The sequence below is a fragment of the Gavialis gangeticus genome, unplaced genomic scaffold (assembly GCF_001723915.1).
Source record: "Gavialis gangeticus isolate Ggan-Ray unplaced genomic scaffold, GavGan_comp1, whole genome shotgun sequence".
NCBI lineage: Eukaryota > Metazoa > Chordata > Crocodylia > Gavialidae > Gavialis > Gavialis gangeticus.
Genome location: NW_017728964.1, coordinates 10,503,904 through 10,519,811, shown reverse-complemented (window position 1 = coordinate 10,519,811; position 15,908 = coordinate 10,503,904). Strand labels below are relative to the sequence as shown.

The 15,908-nt window shown below is 42.2% G+C and overlaps 1 long non-coding RNA gene across 4 annotated transcripts in view; it reads right to left on the bottom strand.

The window, feature by feature from the left end:
• The window catches only part of LOC109287577, a 294,027-nt gene that overhangs the window by 184,037 nt on the left and 94,082 nt on the right, over positions 1-15,908 (bottom strand). For 2 of the 4 annotated variants that reach the window (XR_002094901.1, XR_002094905.1), the window contains exon 3: positions 11,068-11,133. This is a non-coding gene — a long non-coding RNA (uncharacterized LOC109287577). Of the gene's footprint in view, positions 1-10,973; positions 11,134-15,908 lie in introns of those variants that run through there. The other 2 variants (XR_002094898.1, XR_002094899.1) reach the window with 1 other exon arrangement.

Below are 15,908 nucleotides of genomic sequence, written 5' to 3'. Positions count from 1 at the left end.
TCATGATTAGAAGGAATTCCATTTCTGCAAGTTGACTTATTTCCCCTGAATATTAAAATGGAGGTTGTCTTTTATTCACCAAAACATATTAATGATTCATTTATTCTATGGTGAGAGAGGTGGCATAAACTACATTTTCAGAAGTGACCACTGATTAGGTGGCCATGTTAAGATCCCTTAAAGACGCCTGCTTCCTTATAGCGTTAAGCGGCTATTCTCTGCTCCTTTATGATGATATGTTGAAAATCTAAAAAACTGCATAACCAAAAATTACCCAGCGCTGGAAAATTTAGGTGACACATTTGGAAGACTGACAAAAGCAAGAATGTAATTAGAGAATGGTCCTCCAAATGCTGACCTTAGTTCTTTGGTCACTTTTAATAGGATGCTCTAAAAACACCGTATTAAGTAAAACAAAGAAACCTTCTAGTATGGGTTAGAGTTCTAACCCAGTGATGAGCACTTTTGGCCTTGCGTATGCTGAAAGTCCTTCACTGAACAAATGAGGCCTCTAATGGAGAGAGCATTGCTTATAAATAAGATGGGAAGACCCATCTAAGTAAAACAACTCACAGAAATCATTTTCTAAAATATCAGTTTGAATTTATAAAAATCTCACACGCCTGTCATCCAATAAAAGTACAAAATGACCAAGCTTTATCTGGGAACTTAGGCCACCAGACAAAGGCTTTTACCTCTTTTTCCTGCCCCCACCCCCTAAGGCCTGAATTTCTTAAATCATGACTTTTATTAAACACCAGCATGGTGCAGATCACAGCTATAATTCTTTTCCCCCACCTCCCACCCCAACTTCCCACCACAAATCCATTCAAAGTGAGTGACATTTGCAAAGTGTATTTTCACGGCCCTCCATAATCCCTTCAGAATATTAAGACTGCATTACTTTGTCTTTGGTTACATTAACTTCAGTTTTCCTTATGAGTAAGTATTTGGCTAAAAATTAATATAGTGAAGTTGAAAAGAATCTTATGATAGGAAAAGACTAATTTCATCTCTGGCTGCTCAGATACCAGAGTACACTGGGGTTAATGTAATTAACTTACAATTTTAGCCTGGGTTGTGTACATACACTGAATCTCCCTGCTGGAAACAAGATTAGATTTTATTACACTATATATCCTGGTTATCTTCACCATGCCTCCAATATTACTTCCCTCAATGACTTCAAGGCTCTCTGCTGCAATGAAAATGCAGAACCATCTGGTACTGAGCCCATGCAGTTTATTTAAGGATTTAATTAAATGCTCTAAATGGAGAGCTTCTCCGAATTAACATTTTAAATGTGACTTATTGCAGGTTTAATATTGTCTTAATGCCAACCTGGGAAACTCCATAACCAAGTTGTTGATGTTGAAATTGAATTCATTTGGGTGGCTCCGGGGGGACTCATTAATTAATCTAAACAACTAATGGGGATTGGTTCTGACTTTTGATGAAGATTATTTACAGAGACAATTTGCAGTGAATAAAGAGTCACAGTAGGCAAATGTTTAATTGAATTCAAAAAAAAGGACATCTCATTGTGTTCAATATCAAGGATGCATCTTGCGAGTAAGCTTTGAAATACCAAGAAAGGGCCGATTGCTTGCAGCTTCCTAGCTGCACACTAATAACAAAGAGAATGAGTAATTACATTTGTCAGTAACCCACAGCTTGTAAGGGGACAACAGGTCTGCCTGGCTTATAGTTTACATAGAAAGAATATTTCCTAAAGGAAAAACTTTCTGTGTTACTAATAGCAGATTCCTCTACTTATTTTCACGTTGTATACTAGAAAGTACGATTTTCCAGCTAAACCAAATCTGGTAGAAATAAGGCCAAATTCTGCTCTCTTTAAACCAGTATAAATTGCGAGCAACACTAATGAGATGAGCGGAGTTCTTCAGATTTGACAACAGCGTAATTGGGAAGAGAACGCGACCCATTGTGTCGAAGCTGCCTTTTCTATCCTCCGGCACACGGATCGAAACGTAGCTTATGCTGCACCACTGGTCTGCCAGGAACTGACATCTAGCTACAAGTTTATTGTTCAGTGAGATTCTCTACAAAAAATAGCACTCTCCTCTCTGTCTTCTGACTTGCATCGATGAAAGCATTTCATCTATTGTTTTAAACAATGCATCTATCATTTTTCTTGAGAGGCTAATATTTTAGTTTTAAAACTTCCATTAACACCAACAGATTGCAGTTAAGAGGGCATTTGGGGAGGTGAGGGAGAAAGGTTATCTTGTGCCAGGCCTTGTACATTCAGATAGTAACATTGTCCCGGCCTTAGAAAGTCTGCAATCTTAGTTGTTGATTCTGCAAACACTTAAAAACATTCTTGACAATTCAGAATAATTGGAGGGGGGGAAATGGATACCCTGAATGCAGCTGTTGGAATGCCTGCCAGTTATTAATAATGGGAAGGAGATATGAAGGTAACGTAAATAAAGACTGAAATCTCATTATAGGTCATGAGTTCTGGGAATACACTTATTACAAAAGATGCATGGATAAACCTAGATTGAAACATTGTCCACCCAGCAGTCCCCATCTAAATAACTATTTTGGTGCAGATTATGAGGACTCATTGCAATAGAGAAGTGGTATGCATATACAGTAGATCCATTCTGACCAGGATCTTGCCCTTGCTAAGGTCCCTTTTGTGACAGTCTGCCCACTCTCGGCAACAAGACAGCTCTGACAGCGAGCCAGCAGAAAGCAGGGCAGCATGGCATCTCACAGACTAACTCCTTCTGAGGCATGAGTCTGTTTTGCCAGATGCTACACATGGACTTGCAGAGAATAGGGTACTAAATAGCAAGGAATGAGGACACTGAAACACAAAGGATAAGGCAGAGGGAGGAAAGGAGAGGGCACTGCTGAGAGAACTGAAGGTGATTTGAAGGGTTCAAATAGGATAAACAAAGCAGTTAACCCATACTGTCCGAAACCAAGAGCTTCCAAATTTCATTTCTTTTTAAGGCTGGACACATCTTGAATGCTAATTTAAAAGGAAATTGAAGGGGAGAGTACATTAAGAAAACGTACATAGTCATTATATCAAGGGGACTAAAGCATCCAGCCTTGATCAGCCCTGTTGGATACTGTCTAGAGCACTGCCAGCTGCTTTCAGATACCTATAGAGGAGCTCTTTTATGCAAACACCTCCAGTAACAGCTTTTATGGATCTGACAGTGGTTAAAAATTAGACATTCAGTGGGTATCCAGTAGAGAGATATTGTACAGTACATCTGAAGAAGGGAGCTGGAAACTCGGAAAGAAATTCTGAATTGTCTGAAGGGAAAAGGTTGTTAGTCAGTCAGGACAGATCCTAAAGACAGATCAATTGGCACTGTAAGGAGTACTGAGGATATCACTCCCTCCTGCCTCCCCAGGAAGTTAAAGAGGGAAGTCAACCTAGATAAAAGTGGTTTCCAAAGACAGGAGGGAGGTATGCCCCAAGGGAAATGACGGAGTAAGAGACTTGATGTAGGTGAGAAGATGGAAAGAGAACGTTGTGCTCTCAGGGAATATCTGGGTTTTTTTTTGGCAGAATCTCTCTTATCTATAGTTTTTTTCCTGAAGATATTACAGTGGACCCTTCTCTCACCCCAGAACAGTGCTGATCACAGCTATAATTACCATATTTATTCAAATATAAGATGATCCCCCCCCCCCCAATCAGCGGGGGGGGGTGCACATCTTATATTCAGGGTCATCTTCTATTTGATTAAATATGGTAGCTATGGCTAATTTGTGGATAGGGTTTCATTATGATATTTTCAGAGAGAAAGTTGCTTCCTTAACCTAAATGAGGCAGGCAGTTCAGTTGTGCACATTTTAGCCTCTGACCTCATCACAGGGAAGAAGAGGCTCTGGTTTCTGCCCCTGTGTGTGTCATTAGTATCTAGAAGATACAGGGATCTGAAGCTATTATAACAAGTGGTATCACAGACTAAATAAAATATTAGGTAAATTACCACCTTACCCACTTTCCATTAAAGAACTTTAACATCCTTATGCAAAACTCAGGCCTACTGCTAAAAAAACATAGTTGGGAGACATTATTTTCCATATTCTTCTTTCCTTGTATTTTATTACTACTGCCATTTGGAGGAAATTATTGGGTCTTTCCATCATATTAGTGCCTGAAGTTCATGCAACTAGTGCTATCTCTTCTTTTAACTTCATTGTACCATAGAAAATATGAGAAGGTAAGGAATACATTGAATAAATCTGCCATAACTTTTCAATGAATCTTCCTCATTTTCTAGAGTGTTTTATCTATGGGCCAAGAATGTAGAGGTTTGACATTAAAAGAAGAGGCATGAGAAAATAATAACTTTTCTTATATGAAGCCACAAAATACCAGCTTTAATTAAGAAGAATATTATGGCCAACAGGGCATGTCCACATCTTGCCTTTCTCTCTGCTGCACTATTTTCCAGCCCTACCCTCCTGATTCATCAATAATATCTGCTTCAGTGCCAAATGTATTTACTTTTTCCACAATAACTAGGGTGGCCATCATAGAGGACAGTCTGGTGGTCCTCTGTCCTCTATTGATACAAAACCAGACACCTTTATTTCCTCTATTTTTCTCATGAACAATAACATGCCTATACGCAGAATGTTATCCCACAATAACTAGGGTGGCCATCATAGAGGACAGAAAATGCTGACTGTGCTAGCTTCTGAAATCAAAATGAGTCACAAAAGTAAACTTACTTCACCTTTCTGGAAAAAAAAAACTGGAAAAAGAATTCTGGAAAAGCTAACACCTCTCATTTTGGAATGAAACATGTTTTAAAATTACTTTTGATTTTTTTAATTTTGCATTTTGTCATCTAATGCAATGCCATTTAAGAGTTGAAATCAAACTGAAAATGATAGAAAAAAAAAAACAATTTTTTCCCATAATTTCTTTGCTATTTTTTTTAAATTTCCTGGTTTTGCTGTGGTTCAAAAAAAGGTCACATTTCAAAACCCTCCACAAAATGGAATTTCATCTGCACAGCTCTCCTAATAATTTCCTTCAGACCCTGTTGCTGCCTGTTCAAAATGGTTTCATGCTCTCTGGCCAAGGCTGAAGTCTCCTCTCTTAAGGAGAAATTTTCATGTGTTATAAGCCCCAGTGGGGTGGAGACAAGAGGATAATGCAGTAGACAGCAGGAGGGCTCAAGACAGGGAGCATATTTGCAGGGTGTGTTTGCCATCTCATCTATTTCTACCTGCACAGTAAATAGATTTATGTTTTGCCCTTGTGCACTAGAGTGACCTATATACCTAGTTATAGGCCCCATCCTTCCCACAACTAGCTTATGCAAACTCCATTAGACTCCTTCAAGCTGCTCTCTGCTGATTTCTATTAGTATCCATTAGCTTCAGCTGTAGGTGTAAGAGCCCTGGGGCCAGAAGAGCAATAGGATTTTGCTCTATTCTAAAACCTACTTGTCAGCTGTATAAACTATTTTAAAAAAATCCACTGAAATTTCCAGTAGGGGTAGACTTGAATGTCCCAGGAGACTACAGAGTTTGTTGCCTGGATAGAGCCTATGGTGCTGCTTTGCATTTCATATAAATAGTAGCTTTCTCAACAAATATGTCCTTTGATTTTAGTGGAAGAGTGTGTGAAGTGAAGCTCAATTAATTGCTGTAAGGGTTGCAGAATCTGGCCTTTACTTTAGGAGACTCAAGTTACAATTACAAACTATTGATCCTTTTACTGAGCTTATTTTTTCAAAGAATGAAAATCTTAAGCACGTGGGATATAGATGCATGAGCTTCACTCAACACCTAACATCTTTGAGGGGGAAAAACTCAATTGTGATAAAATCAGAGATCTCACAAAAGCTCCACCTATAGACAAAGACATCATCAATAGCCATGAGGCCAACATTACACAGGAACTTGCAGAACCAGTAAATAGCTGTTGGAGGTTTATGGCCTAGCTTCTGATGGCAAGGATCAATGAAGGACAATATGAATCACCAGTGATGGACCCAAATAGAAAGTGGTGTCCAAGCAAAGGCAGGGCTGGCTCCTTCAAAATCTCATGTGAGCACTTCTTACATGTACAATAATCTTACTGAGTACTTGATGCAGCCTTATTTGAAATGTCATGCCTCTGTGTTGACAATGCCTTACATACTTTTAAAAGACTGCCATTTTGAGTCTTTCAAGTATTTTCTTGATTTTTCTAATACATATTTCAAGACACTTTAATAGTTTTTTTTTCTTCCTTAATCATCTCTCTAGTAACCTGGGTAAGAGTTGGAGACTTATAAATACTTCTACTATTTCCTGTTTGCCTTTGTCTTAGAGATAGGACCAAGCTATAAGGCACAGACCAGACCTGAACTGTCAGACTCCTGAAGGATTGAGATTAGGCTGTTTAAGAAGCTTACTATGGGCTAGCCAGTTCAAAATTCCTATGCAGCTCAGGATCCAAGCTTTGAAGCATAAAGGCTTTTCAGATCCAAACCCAGCTTAGTCTAGAATATATATACTTTCAGCATAGTCATAAACTGAGTTCATCCAGGGCATTTTAAAAATAAAATCTTGCCCTTAGCCATTGTGAAAATCTACAGTGGGAGGCTACTCTAACTGAGAGCCATTCAAACAAGATATATGCCATATGTGAAAACATTTTTTTCTGGAGGGTTCAAGGACTTTTAGGGAAACAGGATTGTTTGTTTTCTCTTAATTTGTTATTCATACAGGAAAAGTGGCTCATAAATGAATTTCTCCCCCTACTTTTACTTTCATTGTAAATGCTGCCATTGTGACTAAGTTTATGCTATTATAATAAATTGCACTACAGCACAGATGCCATTTTTTTAAAAGTCTGGGTAAAATTGAATCATTGGGAACTGGTTCACTATGGTCCCTGGACAGAGGTGTCCGCAAGTACACTGCTAAGGGTTCTAAGTAAAATTGTCAACTTTTAGGGATTGCACAGCTGCCGAAACAGCACCGGGAGTAGTAGAGTGTCCAGACCATCATGCCTTCCAGGGGGGAAGTACCCAGAGTTTCCCCAGGACTCCCCTAGAGGAGGAGCAAGATCCAGATTGGTGGGATGTCAAAAGAGGAAGGTGTCATTTAGAAGCCACTTTATCAGTTTGACTTCCCTGCTACTGATGATCATTGGCTTGTTAAAACCAGTTCACCCAATGTAACAGGCTCCCTCAACAGGTACCTTCCTACAATCAACACTGGGAAGTGAACTGCCCATTCCCTTGTTTTCAATCAAGTACAGGATGGCTCCCTGCCAAGTGGTTGCTGCTTTGCATGCCCTGAATGTGCTGCTTGAGTCAATCAGGTCCCAAGAAAGGCAGTTCTGGCAGAAAATTTGTTTTTTCTACAGTACTCTCCACAGCTTTTCAGCCCCTGGAGCCTGAATCAAAGCACCCTGGAAGCACAGCCCAGCAGCTCAGAGTACGTGGAAATGCACACCCTCCAAGTCCAAATTTTACAACTTCAATGGCATCTGAAGTCAAGAAGGACAATAGCATGGGGCATGACCTGCATGCATTGTGCTGTGTAAACAACTCCCACCAGGGGAGCGGTGCTACCGGTCAAGACAGATGAGCAGTGACTGGTGGGAGTCTGCAGCAAATCAGTTTGACATGGGCAAGTCCACAGTGGGAGAGGTGGTGCAGGTGGTGTGCTTGGTGATCCAAAACAGGCTGATACCACAATTCCTCCACCTTGATAACCCACAGGAGGTTGTAGCTGAATTCAGTTGCATGGGCTTTCCTGTGTTGGTGCCACTGATGACACCCACATCATGATCCTGTCCCCTGCACACCGAGGGGGCTACATCAACCCTAATGGCATATCTTCTGTGGTGCTTCAGGTCACTGTGATCACTGGGGGAAGTTCATGCAGAAGTCACAGGACGTTCTTGTGTTGTTCCTTTTCCTTTTTCATGTCAGCGGCATAACAAGTAGACTTGACAGCCAAGGCAAATCCTACAGGAAAACAGGTAGGTGGTGCATAGTTCCAAGGAGGGAGATGGAGCAGTCTTACCCATGCCAGTTTTAGCTGCACTTAACAGTCCCCAGCTGAGCTGCTCCTGCCACCACCACATGCTCTGCCTGCCCCAGCTGTTGCTTTTAAACCAGCTGCAGCCACAGTCACCTCTTGTGGAATTCCTGCATGGATATGCTGCCGAGGTGTGGACTCCATGGGGGCGGGGGGCAATTCCAGTGCCCCTCCTAACTCGGCACCCAGGGCAGATGCCTCTCTTTCCCACCCCTAATTATGCCACTGTATGGCAGTGGGAGAGGCAGGGGGGGACCTCTGTATCCTTGCCATCTTCCCGGTTGTCGTCCAAGTGGATACAGTTGGCCATGTTGACACTGTACTGGGACTAAATGGAATCATCCCCCACGAGAGATTGGGAAAGTTCTTCATAAGCAGTGGTGACCCATAATCATGGCATCCTGTGCCCTCCTATACCGCAGCTTGAGGATCTTGGTCTTCTCTCCCAATTCTGCTGATATCCATGAGCAGCCAGCCATCTCTACAAAAATCCACTCAAACACATCTTTGTTTCAGTGCCTTGAGGAGAGTTGCTCTTTGTGAAGAATTCCCCCTTTCTTCGCCACTCACTCGGGACAAACCAGGTGACCCCTGTATCTCCTGGGTTTCTTCTTGGTACTGGCTGGTCAATCAGGTGACCTGGCCAGATAATATTCCTAGGCGGAAGGGAGTCCCCTCTCTTCCTCCGGTGAGCATTTTGAAAAGCAACATGCCTCCAAGCTCCTGCTTGGATGATTCTCTGTAACGAAAAACCTGGAAACTAGCCAGAAGTCTAGAAATAAGTATAGGCTGTTGCATCTTAAAAGGATCATTGTATCCAATGTCTGCAAAGGCTCAACCTCCTTTTGTTTGTTCAAAAGTATATTCTGACTTCCTTGTTCTACCCCCAATAAAGGTATTAGGTTACAGTGTGCCTGGCTGTTGATTAGTGGGGAGAGGCAGGCCTTCTGCTCCCTTTGTTTGGACAGTGAATTTGGGCTGAAAGAAGCACCCCAAAATATTACTGTGGGCAAAGCACCCCCAAATCTTGCAGGGTGTGTGTGCCCCAGGCTGCAGAGAGCCCTACCAGAGACCAGTGGCCCAGGTGATGGCAGTGTTACCACAGGCTTGCAGATGTTCTCCAGGAAGGAGGCAGGCTGGCTGTAGGCTCCCAAGGGGAGACTCCCAAAGCATGGTTTTGGGCCTGACAGTGAGGTGCGTGACTGCATAGTAGCACCCCCTACTGTGCCACCACACTCTTTAGCCCAAATAGGGAGCAGGCTGAGCACCTCTTTCCAGTCCCGGTTGCCTAGAGGAATATGATGCTGAACCAGATGTCTCAACCTGCTAGGGGCACCATGGGGTGTCCACTAGTTCTAGTTACCAGGAGCTCCCAGTAGTTCCAGTTACTCAGCAGCACTGCAAGAACTATGCCATTCAGTGAATGGTAGATTCTTGGAAGTGCAATATCCCTGAACATCTCTGTCATGTCCCTGTCCAGCTACTGTGGCACAAGATGAGCAACCTCAAGACAATCATCTGTTATGGGCTTGGTCAAATGACCAAGTGGTAGTAGGGTTCTGACCAGTTACCAGAACTTCATGAATCACTGTGCAATGGCTTGATGGATGTGAATTGGTTAGTTAATTGTTGTTCCTACCCTGTACACCTCTGCCACCTGCCTGGCCCCACAAGTTCTACCCTGACAACACGTCTTCATGCAATTGCATACAATAAAAGTTTGAGTATTTTCAGGTAGTCCAGACCCACCTGAGCACCCCACTTCTACAGTCACTTCTATATTAGCCTGGGGGAACCCCTGAGCAGGGTCCAAGGAATGGAAATGAAATTGATGTGGCAGTTTTCCAGGGTAGGGCTTGCAAAGAAATGGAGTTCTTGGGTGGGGGGAAGCATCCAGCCTTTAGAAACCACAAGCAGGGGGGCACACTGCTCCCCCAACACCTGGCTACCCCTCTACTCCCACACCCTTGCCCCAAATGAGCCTGGGGCCTTGCAGCACAGAGATCCTAACAGGGAAATGAAATCAGTGAAGTGGCTTTGCAGGGCAAAGATTGAAAAGCCGCAGAATTCTTGGGGGGGCCCTGAGCATCCAGGCCCCTGGAACCACAAGTAGGGGGCTACATAGCCCCCCACCACACACATCTGGAAAAACTCCTGCACTGCTAACTCCCCACCCTGAATAAGACTAGGACCCAGCAGTGTACCTAGACTCCTGGTGGCCCCGGGTGAATTTTTAGTATTGAGCCCCCCTTCCCCAGAGATAACGATAATAATAATAATTATTTTCACCATTTTCAGGCCCCTTTCAGTCCAGGCCTTGGGCAGCTACCCCATTCACCCATGCCTGTGTCTGGCCCTGCTGGGATCCCTTGGTGCCAGGTCCAAAGCAGGGGCAGTAGTTTTCCAGGGCAGGGTTTGGAAAGGCCACAGAGTTCTTGTGGTGGTGGGGAGTGGGGGGCAGAAGGGAGGGGGAGCTGGAGCCTCCAGCCCCCAGGAACCATAAACAAGGGGCCACACAACCTCCACATAGCAGGGGTCCCACTTTAAGTGTCTCCCTTATCCCCAATTTAGCCCAGGACCCCATCCCCCTCCCTTCTCCCCCCAGGTCCATAGCAGTGAAGTGAAAACAACACAAAGGCCTTCTGCTTCCCCATCCCTGAGGACTGCGGTGTGTGTAGACAACAGGTCTTTGGGCAGTACAGTCTTGGCTGCAACCCTGAGCAGCCCATTGCCCTGCATGGGTTGGGGAAGATGGAGTCTGAGAAGTGGTTGAGTTTGGGGTGCCTGGAAGACTGACCAGATACTAAGCCTGGAATGCTCTGTGTCCACACACAACAATGAAATGGTTCACAAAAGACCAGTTCAAAAATAGTACTTGATTTTCCTAGTTTAGTCTTGAAAAAAATCCAGGAAGTTTAAATCTTTCTTAAGTGCCATGTATGTCTGGATTCTTGGGGTTTAAAGTGCATTTAGAATGTTCTTAGTGTTGCATCTGTCCACACCCTAGAGACTAACCTTCTGTCTCTCACCAAGATCTTGATTGTCTTTAGCTGTAAATTCACAAGCAGAAGCTTCCATGTCCTGGAAAAAAATATATTGAATGTGCGTTATTCTCAAGGTTTATGACCATGCTACCAGTAATAGCATTTAGTCTCAACAGTGAATATTAATATGGCTGCTATTTTGTGGTAGCTATTTCCTAAACAGTCCAATCAACTACAGTAGAAACGAATAATGAAAAAAAAAACACCCAACCCCTAATGTCTTCAGTTCTGCAACACTTACTTGGTACACAGAAAATGAATGGTTGACTTGTCCCTCTGAATAAAAATTCTTAGAGTTGGTTGAAAATAAAGGAAAACATTTTATCATTTTCCCCTCCATAATTCACTCCTTTTTGAAATTTAAAAAATATTGAATTTTAAAGCCTGTAAAAAAAGAATTAAGCCAATTTGTAACTATTTAATAGAGGGGAAAATTTTAAGACAGCTGTGTCAGATTTTATTTCAAATGTCAAAAAATTCATGGATATTTGGTGTAGCTCTAAACAAGCCAAGAATATTTACCAATTCCATAGCATCTATTAACCAAGAATTTTAAATGTCTTTAAAAATCTTCTATTTTTATATCATCCCCATAAGGTAAGTGTTATTATACATATTTTTAAAATGAGGAAAGTGAGGCACAGAAAAGTAATTTGTCCATGAGCATATAATAAGTCATATATTGGGACTGGAACCCAAACATGTAGATTTCTAGTCCTCTCCTTAACTTTGATTCTGAAAGCCTTGCAGAAGAGAAATATTTCTGTATTTCATAGCTGTAGCCACTCGATAGAATTTGAAGGGAGGAGCACAGTTTACAGAACAGAAGAATTTCAAGGATACTCCAGGAAATCAAGTAGCATGTACATGGTTGGAGCACCTGCTGCTATTGTAACACTTAATTGTTCTCTTAATAAAGCCCCACTTTAAGTTTTAGAAACAGACTCTTCATGGTTTTACCCAGAACCTAGCATAGAAAACAACAGTTTTCTGAGTCTGGGGACAGCATCTTCCCTGAGATTTTCAAATATATGAAGCAGCGTCAAGAATTATGGGCAGGATTTTCAAGCGTTTAAGTGACCATCACAATTATTTAAATGCTTTTGAACACCCTTGTCCATATACATCGGTCCTTAATATAGTTATATCAATGGTACACACTGTGGCTAAAGAATGAGAGTAAATAGCCAAGTACACAAACTGTATCTCTTCTGATGAAGAATGCACCCAGTATTCTTGTACTCTTGACAGATAAAGTTAATTGTCACTGAAAGTATTTGTTGGCATTTTGTGTATGGATAATTTATAAGAGATTTTAAAACCAAACAAAAGGCAATCTAAATAAAAGACAACCAGAGAAGGCAAGGCATTTTCCCAATTTTGGCTGCACTGGTCAAGGATCAGTGCCAGTTTCTGTTCAGGCTCATCCCTAAAAGTGAATACATCCAGACTTGAAAGAACTGTTTCATACAAAGAGCTATGTACATGTGGGGTCAGCTGGTTATTGGTCACAGCGTGAGAATGACGGAGTCGAATTCTGTGACCTGTGTTCTGCAGGAGGTCGGACTAAAATGATCATAATGGCACATTTTTGGCCTTCAACGTTTTGAATTGTTCAGAGTAGCAGGTTAAAACAGAGAAAAGACAGTACTGCAAGTTCAAAAGAGAGCAGCATTTGTTTCTGAACAGATAAGTGAAGGAACTGGTGAAAAAAGAAACAGGTGGTATTAGAAAGGGGCATCATCTAAAAAAGGCAGACCTGCTGGGCAGCATGCTTGTTATATACCTTTATATCATTCTGCATTCTTATGAACACACATTACTTGGATTAATTTCATAAAAACAAATCATATTGCCTCAAACGCAGCTTGTTGGTTTCAACAATTCACTTTTACAATTATTCACTAAACTACCTTGATTTAATTATTACAGGAGAATCTCAACACCGCTGATAACTATTTAATTAAAAACACAACTATGGAGCAATAATGCAGACGCATCATATTGTACTAGAATAGGTTCCTTGCGGAAAACACACTCAATTCATTTTACTGGCTTAATTTGACACCATAGGTAAAATTCAGGAGAATTTAAAGATGACATGGGTAAGGTATGAGCCGGGGGCTGCAGACAGTAGTCATGAGCTACTTCTTCTTTGCGTTCTGTGTAATTTAGGCAGTACCAAGGTAAAGAAGAGCATTGCCTTGGGCAACAAGGGCAGAGCTAGTGTCACTCATTGTATAGAACAGATAAGCCTTGGCTGCAAGGAATAAGGGGAATTCTTCATAGAAGCTGCCAGAAACAAGCAGGCCTCTGAGAAGCCTCACTCTGCTGCTGCAGCTGTTGTTGCTTTGTTTCATCTGTGGCTTCAATTCCCATTGCCCGCTCCTACAGCCATTTTCACCTATGGAGAATACACTTTGACGAGGTGTAAAGCATTCCACAGGTGCAAGGCAGGAGCAAACCAGGTCATAATCCAATTCAAGTCCGACTGACTCTTAGCTCAATGATGCTGTGCTGGATTTCACCACGGAGTTGGTTTTCAGTGGCTGTGAAAGTGCAGCCTTAGCAAACAATTGAAAAGCTTTTGCTTAGCCTGCGAAGGTCCCTGGATCAAGTCCTGTACAAGCCCCCTTGAAGTCTCAGATCAAGCGTAGTGGCTTCTTAACCTGGCAGGGGAAATACCATGCATCTGTGTCCAAGAAGGCAGTTTTCCTGAACTGCACCCCAGGAGAACTGCTCTTCTGGAGTGGTTCAGGACCTGCCGAAGTGCAGCAGCATTAAGCCCGCTTTATGGAAATGGGAGTCTCCTTGCTAGCTTGCTTGGGAGGGCTTATAGCTAAGGGCAGGCAAAACCTGGGTGCATCCAAACCCCATGCCTCCAGGCTTGGGCCTGCACATAAGATGCCCGTCAAAGATTTTGGAAATATCTGAAGCCCCAGGCGTGGGTAGAGGATGTTTGCCGGTGGTAGGGCCACTTATGGTTCTGGACTCTTGAATTTGGAATTAGTTTTGGCTAATTTGGCCTCAGATACAAATTTAAAAAAAAAGTCCTTATGCTGGCTCCTTTCATAAGTGTTAAATTCAGTTCAAAACCTTTGAATTACAAGGTACAGAACATTAGCCCTTAGATAGCAAGGTAGGCTATTATCTAGAACAAAACTGTATTCCAGAAATACTGACCCTGGACAATTAGCTAAGATTAGAACAATTCCTATGGTCATAGGCCTTGGATTTTTAGCAGATTGGGAGTAAGGGGGGATTATATAAGGAAATCTGGAGATAAAATAGTTACCTCCCTCCCTCCATTTTACAAACCAGGATCCCTGAAAGAACCAATGTGGTTTGTTGTAAATATGCTTCTGTAGTGCTCGATGGAAGGGACACAGAGCCATGATCAAGCTAATCGCTGTTTCAAGACAGACAGGATCTTTTCTAGGAAAAAAAACTGTAATTGCCTGTTATGAGACAGACTGGGTATTAAGAGGCAATTACAGACACCAGGACTATACGTACAGCTCTCTGATAGCACCCACTAGATTTTAACTGTGCCAGTTGGTGCTGGCAAGAAGATGTAGGGAAGTGGAGACTTCTATATTGCTAGGATGTCATTTTCTATTATTCTTTAAAACATCTGTCCTTCTCACTAACTAGGGTGTATCAACGTCTTTGTTTTTAATACATCTTTAATACTGCTGAAACCAACAAAAAAAATTAAAACGACTGCCTTCTTGAATATTATCTTCCCAGTTTGTTGTGCCCCCTCTCCCCTTCCCTTCCTGGAGAGACCAACCATCACATGAAAATGCTTTTCATCATCTGCAAAATTTGATGCCCAAAATAGCCCCATGGTTGCCCTAGCAACGAGCATTTATTCCCCCCTCCCCGACCCCCCCTATGCATATTGCTGCATATTTCTATCATCTCTTTCCAGGCACAGTTCATAAACACGGCTGCATAATAAAGAACGTTATCACCAATGACTTACAGCCCAGCTGCTGCAAATAAGATATGAAGTGGCAGGGAAATACAATTTCATGCAGCTAGGACAACAGATTGATTGGGTGCCCTTCAAATTTGATGCCACTTCTTTAAGTCTGTCCAAATTCAAAAAAAAAAAAAAGTCGGTTTCCCTCCACCTTCCCCATCTTTTCCTGGTAGCAACAGACAAGAAAAGCAAGAGATAATTCACAGGGATGCTCATTATGGCTATAGCAACCTTGCCCTCAGACACTGACAATTCATTGAGAGGTGCTCCTTCTCCCCTAACTTAACCACGTTAAACCCTTCCCCACCCGTCTTTCTTATCAAACACCTTACTCCTCTAGCTTGGTCACTTTTTAAATATTCTTCCATTTCGAATTATTATTCTCATTCAGATTATAATCAGGAGCACTGTCATAGATGGAGATAAAACAAAATCCTGAATTTTCACTTCTACTACTCCAAAGTCTAAAATTTTTAAGAGCAATATAAAAACCATGGTTTACCCCGGCCAATTGAAAGAGCTCTGGGGACATCAGCATGATCAAAGGGAGGAAGGTTTCCAGTTCCAGGATGGGCAGACTTCCAAGGGTGGTTTGGAGCTTTAGTTTGAAGGTGTACCTGAAGCCAGGGTGGTCACTCTGGTGCTTTGCAACACTGTAGCATGGTACTGAGAGCAAACTGACTTCTAGCAAAGCCTTCCTCTACCTTTTAGCTGCCTCTCATTTCTCTCCCCTTCTTACTTGCTATCTTCTGTCCCCTTACAGGAAAGAAATAGGAGAAGGCAGAGCTTAGGCTTTGTCTAAAGGAAATTTTATAGGCATATTA